We start from the raw sequence: 9268 nt of genomic DNA, 5'->3' as shown, positions 1-9268 counted from the left end.
CTGTCCCAAAACTGAGACTGCAGCTCACAAAAACTGTGAGCGAGAGGGGCTTGCCTGGCATCTCGCTGGTCTTGGGTGGCCTGTGCTACTGGAAGTCACAGCAATGGGACAGGAGACAAAGGTGTTATATTATTTTCTTGCTATGGAATGATGCTTATTCTGCTGTGCTCTCCCACCTCAACATCCTGACAGTCGGAATAAGCACCACTAATCCCACTGGATATGTGCTGTCCAGCCCAGCCTGGGTTGGACTCGGGCATGTAACTAGAACAAACAAGGACATCATTTAGCAATTGAACAAATGCCTTTTGGCAGCCCTTCACCTTCCCAAACCCTCAGGAGAATTGCAGCAGACACCTTCAACTGTATTGTTTCCTTGAAATAAGGTGTGATTCAGGCCCTTCACCATCGGTGAGTGATATCCCCAGCACCCAAAATGCAGCTGGGATCCTCTGGTCCGTATCCACCCCTCCCAACACAGGCAGCTGCAGCTGGGCACCCACTTGGCCAGAAGCTGGCATCTCATATCAGCCATATAAACGTATTTAGGGTAGGTGCTGTTCAGAGGCAGAGCAAGGCAGTTCCCTGCATGGTCTGGGCAGGGGGGCTTCCCCTGCAGGCAGGTGCACAGAGCTGTCATTTGCTGATTAGTCCCTGTTTCATTAGTTCTATTCAGTTTGAGCTGATGAGGAGCAGTTTTCAGTCAGTACCATCTGTCCACCTTCATGTGGGGATCAGTAAAGTGCTGGGAAATGGGCCAATGCTGCGTATCTACAGCCTCAAAAAAAAATCACAGGGCTGTTTTTAGAGCAATCCTGTATTGCCATGCCCAAAGCCAAAGACAGTTCTGCACCCTTGACTCTGCATCTCCACATCATGCTGGGCTAGCATCTATATGAGGTAAAATTTTAAAAAAGCAAGGCTTTGATTCTTCTTCCTCATCTCATCATGGCTTGCAAGGAGCTCTGGTCCTTGCTGGGTCCTCTAGATGGCAATATTGGAAAGGACAGCAACTGTCCATCACCACGGTGTCCCTGCAGAGCCCAGCCCACCCCAGCTCCAGAGACCCTCCGCATGCCCTGATGGGTCCACCACACCTCATGCACCATCAGGCTGGGTCCTTATCAGCACAAAGAGGAGGAGACTCTGTTGGAACACAGACTGCTCTGACACCCTGAGCCCCCTCGCAGGAGCCGGCACCCTCACAAACTCCTGGGAGTATGGAAGTGCTCACAGACATCTCCCCTGTGCGTTGTTTTCTCCTTTAAATGTTGGCCATTTTTTTTCCTAATTAAGCTTTCAGAATGAGGAGCTTAAAGCCAGTGGCCACAAGCTGACTGCAGTATGAGTTTTGGCCAGAGATGAGCTGCAGCCCTTGCTGGAGCTGCTGATGCATCTCAGAGCTGGTTCAAACCCACCCCACCAGCACTGAGCCCACAAAGGCACCTTCCCCCATGAGCTCCCAGGTATGTGTCACATCACCTGGGCATTAGGTTATTCCTAGCACTAGGCTTTGCTGACCTCTGCAGCCAATTTGTGGTCATCGCACTGTTGCAAGAGGACTTTCTCTGGTCACAACTCCAAAAGTGTTTCTCACCAGATGTGGGGAGTTTTACAGAAAAAACTTCTTGGTGAGGTGAGGAGAGGAGGTGGGGGTAGAAGTGCCTCTCAGATGCCAGTGGGCCCAAATATAATCTCACAACAGTAAATTGCAAAACGCTCTTTTGGCTACATGTGTCTGTGACTGGAGAATAATTGGAAGACAAGGCAAGTAATATGGAAATGGAGAAATTTTGTCCTTGCTGACAACCCTAACAAAATCTGCCAAGCTGATGAGGGAACCCAGGGACTGGGAGTGTTTGTGTACTCTCTGTGTCCAGTGCAGGTGTAGCAACACTGCCCAGCACAAACACTCTGTGTGCCCCCTGCTTTCCACCTCCTCCACTCGGCTGGGAGCCATCTGGGTCTCATTTATCCTAAAGGCATTTGCAACGCACCTGGTGCCTTTGGCCATGTTAACATCAGAGGCTGCTTTGCACCTTGGTGGCGGGGGCGGCACTGGGGACAGTCTGGCTTCTGCTGTCCTGCTCCTACTGTCCTGCTCCCTGCCATGGCTGAGAAGGGAGTGACACAGCAGTGCAGTGGTCCTGATGTCCCTGAAAGCTCCTGGACCTCAGATAAGAGGCAAAGTCTCAGGGTGCTGGCTGCTGCAGAGGTGAGGTGTCGGGGTGACGCTGTGACTGGAGAGCTCCAGGCCAGGGAAAGCAGAATTCCAGCCTGTCACTGCTCAGTGCTGCTGAAGGTCTGCTCTCAGCACAGTGTTTGGGGACCAGGGGCTCTGGGGCATGTTCCTTTGGGACTTGCAGTCCTTAAACAGCCCCTCCTGGTGCTTTTCCTGTCTCCAGCCCTTATAGTCCGTGCACTTAGAACCTGGGTCAGAGGCTACAAATCTCTCGAGTGCAGGAGTCCTGTAAGGTTCAGGATTCTGGGGTAGCAAAGCCTTGAATCTGTTGTCCAATATTTAGACATGTGTATATACAAAAGGATTTGGTCTTTATTAATTGTCCTTTCGTAGGAAATTCCACCAGCTGTCCTCCTCCCAGGGGTGCCAGGGATGCTCCAGCCCCAAGGAGCCCATATATGGCTGCAATCTCCTAAGCCTGCGTGTTCCACAATAGTGTGGTCACGGCTACTTTTAAGGATATGTGTGAACATTGCTCCTTTTCCTGTGTGCATAAGCTCCCAGCAATGTGGAAAAAGATTTAAAAAGTGCATAAATTGAAGCTGTCAGCTCTGTACAGCGTGTCAGCCCTTCCACCTGCAGCAGCCAGGGTAGTCATGCCAGCCCACCCACACGAGTGCTGGGCTGGGCAGGGCAGGCACTGCAGGGCAAAGGATGCTTTCAGAATGGGAAAACGCCAATTGGCTGAGCATGGAAACACTTGGCAGTGTAAATGTGCCTGGGCTGAGAGAGCAGCAAAGATTTGCTCTCGTCCTTCCTCATCTAGCACTGGTCTAAACCAAAATGCACCTTTTCTGGGCAGTAGCTCCAAGGGTATGACCTTAAAGAGAACTAAGGACAGCAGGTCTCCATATCCTCATCCTCACTATCTGCAGTGCCCTGAAGTATCTCCTCTGCACTTTTTGATGATGGATGGCTGAATCTGCTCTTCTGTGATACGACTCACTCTTAGAATTCCCAGAGGTAAGAGAAAAGAGAACAAGAGATGCAGCAGCGGTTGCTTTTCCCTTTTCTCAGGTAGTTAATATTAATCACTGCTGCTTTGGATATGTTATATGAGTTCTCCCAGGTTCTGAAGCTTTTGAGATCTACAATAAGAGAGAATTGGAAATGTCTGTGTATCTCAGTGACAGATGGGCCAGGTTTAATACAAATTTCTTCCCTTCTCCATGTACTCTGCCATTAACCTAGCTTTGAAAAAGCCCTGAACATGTTAAAGCTGTTCAGCTAAAAGATGCCTGAGTGGTCTGCGGTCATTATTTGCTTTGGTGCCCACTTCTCAAAGTGGAAAATCAAGGATTCCTCTGACAGGGCAGCTCAAGTGACAGAGTTCTGAAACTGCAAAAGGTATGTCTGGGATATGTTTTCCACCCTGGGACCCCAGACCTGTGTCTGCTGCTCACACAAAAATGTCCAAATTCTTACAAAAGGCAAACAGATTTCCCTTGTGATTGGTTTCTTGCTCTGCAAGGGCTGGAGCTTTGTTGCTGAGATATTTGCTGTTCATAAAATACCCCAGTTCTGGTCAGATGCCTGAGAGGGCTCAGGGCAATTGTCCTGTTAAAGAGAAGCCAGGCCAGTGGTATTGTAACATTCCTAAACTCAGCTTCCTCAGAGACTTGTTGCTTCAGCTGAAATCTGTGCTCCAATGACACAGCTGATAATAGACTGATGGTGCTCCTGACAAGGGTGTTGGGGTTGAGTGAAAAAACTCCCTGGAAAAAATGGATCATCCCGGCTTTACAGATATTCAGTTTGAGATTCCATAGATAGCAGTTGGCCTCAGCAATGCAGGCCAGGCAGTTCTGCCTGTATAGCACTGGAGCAGTTCTGTTTGCAGAGCTCCCATGGGAGCAGGGGCAAAACTTCTGCAGTGGGTACACCACCATCACAGAAGGATGCACTGGCTCCTCAGGCTGGGAAAAGGAGCATCCACTGGCCTCCCCAGGATTGGGTCTGCCTCAGGACACTGAGTGGAGGTGATGGTGGTGCTGGAAGTCCTGGAGCACCACGAGCAGGACAGTTAATACCTGGGCTCCATGGCCATCGTGCCTCTCATGCAGCAGAGCGAGTAAAGCTGAGGCACAGTGTGTAAATATTTATAGCCAGTTACCAGGTTTCATATTTGGCCAATTGCTCTGTCCTTCCCAGCTCCTACCACTTGATGTTTGTGGCTCAGAGTTGCCAAGGACACTGGCAGGGGCAGGATCCTCTCTGCAGGGAGCCAGGGGCAATGCCGTGGCGCTTGGAGGCAGCGGCGCCGTCTGGCAGCACCCAGGGCTCTGACTGACCCTTCCTGCAGCCAGAGCTGGGTCTGGCTGTGCTGCCACATCACAGCAGCACCCACTGCACCCACTAAAACCTGCAGCTCAGCCAACAGCTTCGGGAATGGGGACATGAGGCACTGACCAGCCCCCAAATGGCAGCATTTTTCACTGACCAGCTCAGGTTTGCGTCAAGGATGTGGAAAGGGAGCCTACAGCATCCAGAGCCCTTTTTGTCTTGGGATATGCTTCTGTCACCCCTCATGGCAGGGAGCTGCTCTCCTGAGGGGCTGTTTCATCAAAATCTAGGTAGTCTGTGCACAATTTTCATGTTCTTCCTCAGATCCAGAGTATCTAATGCCAAATTTTTTTTCCTGTTGTTGATTCAGTTTCTTCTTCTGTTCCCAACTCTCACTTGAGCTGCTGGGGGAAAAAAAATATCCCAATCTGCTTTTACTGAAGAGACTTATTTCAGTTTGGAAGTGGCAGGAAGACAGCTTCTCTGTAGTCATGCATATGTCTGAGACCTTTCTCTTGGGTGTCTTCGTTTGACTTCAAGTCATCATTAAATCACTTTTCTTCAGCAGAAGTCAGTGAAGAAATGAGTTCTGTCATTTTTACTTAAGAGATAATTCCCAGAAAATTTGGTTTAAACTAAAGACAACACACCCATGCTCCCTTTGTGCCAGCTAAACTGCGCCAGTTGAAAATCCCATCTGACTGGAAGGAGAACAAAAGTCCAGCACAGACAAATCTCCTTCACAGCTGGGTATCAAGTCTAAAATCTTTTGTTCGAGAAAGCAGCCTGACAGCTATTTACTGCAGCTCCTTCAGCACACTGAGCTCAGGAAATTGCATTCATAATTTCCTTAGTGCCAAATGGTTTGTAATTTTCCCATGACTATTTCTTTTTTGTTTGTGAAACAAAGCCTCTGGAAATCTTGCACAAATTCACTTTTTGCCTAAGTGTGAAGCTAACAGGAAGTATACAGTTTCATGTGATACCATTCCCTTGATTTGTTCGGCATAGAGAATAAAAATCCCAACCTCATTTGTGACTAAGTTTCCCATCAATAATCTTATAATTTTTATTCAATCTTTTTTTAGCAAAGGAAAATTGATCTGATGTAGATATCCAAAATGCTCATCTAGCCAGTGCTGCTGAACACAAGGAGAAAGCAGAAAAGGTGGAAAGGTGTGACCTGGCTTTTCCACATCACCATCAGTGCAGGTCTGAGCAGTAAGTTTGTTTCCCAGTGCCTTTATGTAAAAGAAAAAAGACTTTGATTTGTGCAGAGGCACTTGGGTGTGGTGAGCTGGGCTGGTGTTCAGTTCCAGCCCTGGGACAGAGCTCATCCACAGCCTTGGACAAGTGGCTGCTTTCTCCACTTTGCTCCTGGTGTAACCCTGGGTTGTTTAGGTTGATACCTTGGAGCACGCCAGATTGAACCCTCTGCACAGATTCAGATGCCATTAACTATGACACTAAATACGCTTTTCGCTGGCATTAATTGTGAGTCACAGAAAATCACTATGTAAGAGCCAGCAGAGCATTTATTAAGACTCCCCAGCTCGAGGCTTTGCATCCAGAGAGACAAGGACATGCCGGTGGCAGGTGCTGGAGGGGGCTGGGGTGTGACTCTGCATCCCATCCCATGGACTGCAAGATGCTGTGGCAGCAGAGGTTTATGTCAGTGTATTGCAGTGGTTCTCCAGCTCTGCTCTGGAACCAGAATCTTCTCCAGGGGGTATTTTCGTGTCTGAAAGCTTGCCCTCTTGCTATCTATCTGTTGTTGCAAAGCCTGCATTTTAAACCTCCCCATATCTTTGCCTCCCTAGGAGGGGAGCAAAAAATGCTATTATGTCTTTGTGTACACACAGGAACCTGGGGCACGTTGAGCAACTCCCTCCATGGTGGTCATGCTGACAGGTGAGCCAACAAGGGACTGCAGGCACTGCGCACCACTGGTGCTTTCTGGAGTGTGTCCACAGCATTCCCAGCAGCCCTGGAGGCAGGCAGGTATTGCCTGAAGGGCTGATGTTGTGACTCAGCCCAAGTCAAGCAAGCAGTTTGTACCATGATGAGGAATTTAATCTTGGTGCCCCGAGCTGCAGCAAACTGTGAGCCCCAGCCCGTTCTATGCCTGTTGTCTCTCATGTTCATGAAATGATCTAATCCAGTTGTACGTATTTCTTCATGGTCCTCAGTTTTCTGATTGATTTGATTTTAGCTGCAGACTCAAGCAAAATTAAATTTGTCACGCTTTGAAAATTTCCTCTGCTATTACAACATGTATTTTACTTATGTTAATCTGTGTGTACCTTGAATGTTTTTTTTCCTAGACTAAAATCTAAAGCTAAAATTATTAAGGAAGCTTAATTTTTGTCTGATGCTTGGAAGCCATCTTTTCAAATCTGGAACATAAAACTCTTGGTGAGTCTCACGCCAAGGAGAAAGACCGATGTTAGCGTAATTATGTATAGTAAGATAAAGATATACATGTGTCTATAATATGTATCATCACAAATCCCTTTGCTCTGTTTGAAGGAAAACCTAATATTATATTGCTATTTCTTTACCTCATTGCTATTAGAAACCTTTGTTAAATCTCTCTCAATAGGTATCCACCCAGGAATTGATAACTGATAAGGACCAAGAACCAAACCTCTTCTCAAATTTTATCTGTTTGGCTTATGCGAATACTCAAATATTTGATGGATTCCTGTTATTGTTTAATGTCTGGCCAAGGTGTTTGCTGGAAGGGCCGAGTCTGGAAACACTTAAGCAAACTGTGCCCCAGCAGTTGTTGAAGTCAATGGAAATTTACTTGACTTCGGCAGAGGGTGGCTGAAAAGTTCTAGAAAGAGCAGTAATGGCGCAGGAGTGAAGTTATACTTTTGGCCAGGCTGCTCCCCACACTTCAGCCTGTGGGCTCTGCTCAGGGCTGGGCAGGGTTTGCACAGCCTGTGAGGTCAGTGTGTGGGGATGCAGGGGCAGAGCTGTGCACTCACAGGGCTGCCCTGTCCCAGGATGTGGGCACAGGTGGGGAGATGCCCATGGCCACAAGCTGCCTGCTGCTCCCACATCCCTGCTTGTGATCCAGCAGGAAAAAACACCAAGACCCAGCACACGAATGTGGATGGAAATCCTGAAGTTCAAACAACCGTAGAGCAGAAAACCTCAAGCCCTACCCTTGGCAGAAAACCTGGCATGTTTGAATAGCCCCTTGCAGGCTGCAGATAAGTAGCTGCAACTGCTGCCAACATTCCTTGAAAACTTAAATTGTTACTGGAAAGACAGTTGGAAACCTTAAGTTTCTCTTGCCTTTTCCAAATGTAGCCTTGTTACAGTCAACAGATGGGTCCATTCCTGCAGGGCTCTGGTGCATCATCTTTTATAAATGGGAGTCACCTTTGTAATTTTCCATGCACAGAAGGAGCAACTTGTTCTGAGAGAAGCATTTTGGACTCTGCCAAAGGACACCAAGAGGGCTGACACGGCTGCTCCTCTTAATCTGATAGCTGAGCCATCCCTGCAGCTGCTTTTTAAAGGTGGGAACAATCTTTAGCTAGATCCCTTCTCCATGTGCAGATTCTGGTGTCACTCAGGAAAATCTGAGTAGCAGTGATGTCACAAATAACACAGCCACTGTAATTACTCATGGGCTTATTCACTAGCAGGCTCTCAGCAGGTGATTGTCCAGCTTTTGGAAATCTCCTTTGATCCATTGATCCAGGTTTGCTGATGGTATCTTAGGGCTATGCTACAGAAATACTTTGACACTAAATTGGGGAAAGCTGAGTAGTCTTGTGCATGTCACCTAATACAATCATAATCCTTTTTTTTTTTTTTTTTTTTTTTTTTTTTTTTTTTTTTTTTTTTTTGTGGCTTGCTGTTTTGCCCACTAAATTAAAAAAAAAACCCACCCATAGAATCATAAAGGCTGGAAAAACTTTGTATCAATTCCCACCATTAACCCAGCACTGCCAACCCCAGCTCTAAACCATGTCTCTAAGCACCACATCTACATGGTTTTTGAACTCTCACAGGGACAGTGGTTTCACCACTTTCCTGGGCAGCTTGTTCCAATGTTTAACTACCCTTTGAGCAGAGAAATATTTCCTAATGTCCAGTCTAAACCTCCCGTGGTGCAACTTGAGGCCAGGACAATTTAATCCTTTTCCGGTTTGCTCAACCAGTGATGAAGAGGAATCCACCAATGCCCCTCAGCAATTTCACCCCCTCTCTTTTGCATATATATGATTTCCAAACCAATAGGAAGAATTGCAGCAGAAGCACAGATATATCTGTTTTTTGGTAGCCTGGCTGCTCCCACTGGGGATCACAGTCCATGGGATGTGGCCAACAGGTATCAATACTCTCCTTTGCACCAATTTGGAAAGCAGTGTGTTATGTATTTAAACTCCATGGAAAAGGCTTTGCATCACTGATGTTTTAAGCACACCGTTCCAAACGTTCCATAACCCCTCCCTTACTTACTCCCAGAGAGGAATGACTCTGAACTGTTTCAGCTTTTCCATTACTTTGCCTGCCTGGAGACTTTGTGCTGATGGCTGTGAGGTAATTAGCTGGTGTCAGGTAGAGTTCCAGCTGCCTGCAGGGCTGAGGCTCCATCTGGCCTCCAGTTATCCCCAGGGCAGCAGAATGGTGGGATGGTTGAGGGTGTGGAGACTGATGGATCTCTTTCCCTATTTCTTGTCTTCTTCCTCCTCTCTCTCAGATCTCTTGACTCACTATGGG

General features: G+C 47.4%; 1 protein-coding gene across 1 annotated transcript in view; it reads left to right on the top strand.

Moving 5' to 3' along the window:
* Window positions 1-2946: 2946 nt before the first annotated feature.
* The window catches only part of FHL1 (four and a half LIM domains 1), a 39634-nt gene continuing 33312 nt past the window's right edge, over window positions 2947-9268 (top strand). Inside the window, exon 1 of the mRNA XM_063423977.1 lies at window positions 2947-3205. The gene's annotated coding sequence lies outside the window, so the exon portion shown is untranslated. The remainder of the gene's footprint in view (window positions 3206-9268) is intronic.

This window comes from Prinia subflava, chromosome Z, assembly GCF_021018805.1.
Source record: "Prinia subflava isolate CZ2003 ecotype Zambia chromosome Z, Cam_Psub_1.2, whole genome shotgun sequence".
NCBI lineage: Eukaryota > Metazoa > Chordata > Aves > Passeriformes > Cisticolidae > Prinia > Prinia subflava.
Note: the sequence above shows the minus strand (reverse complement) of the source record. Positions and strands in the feature narration are given on the sequence as shown.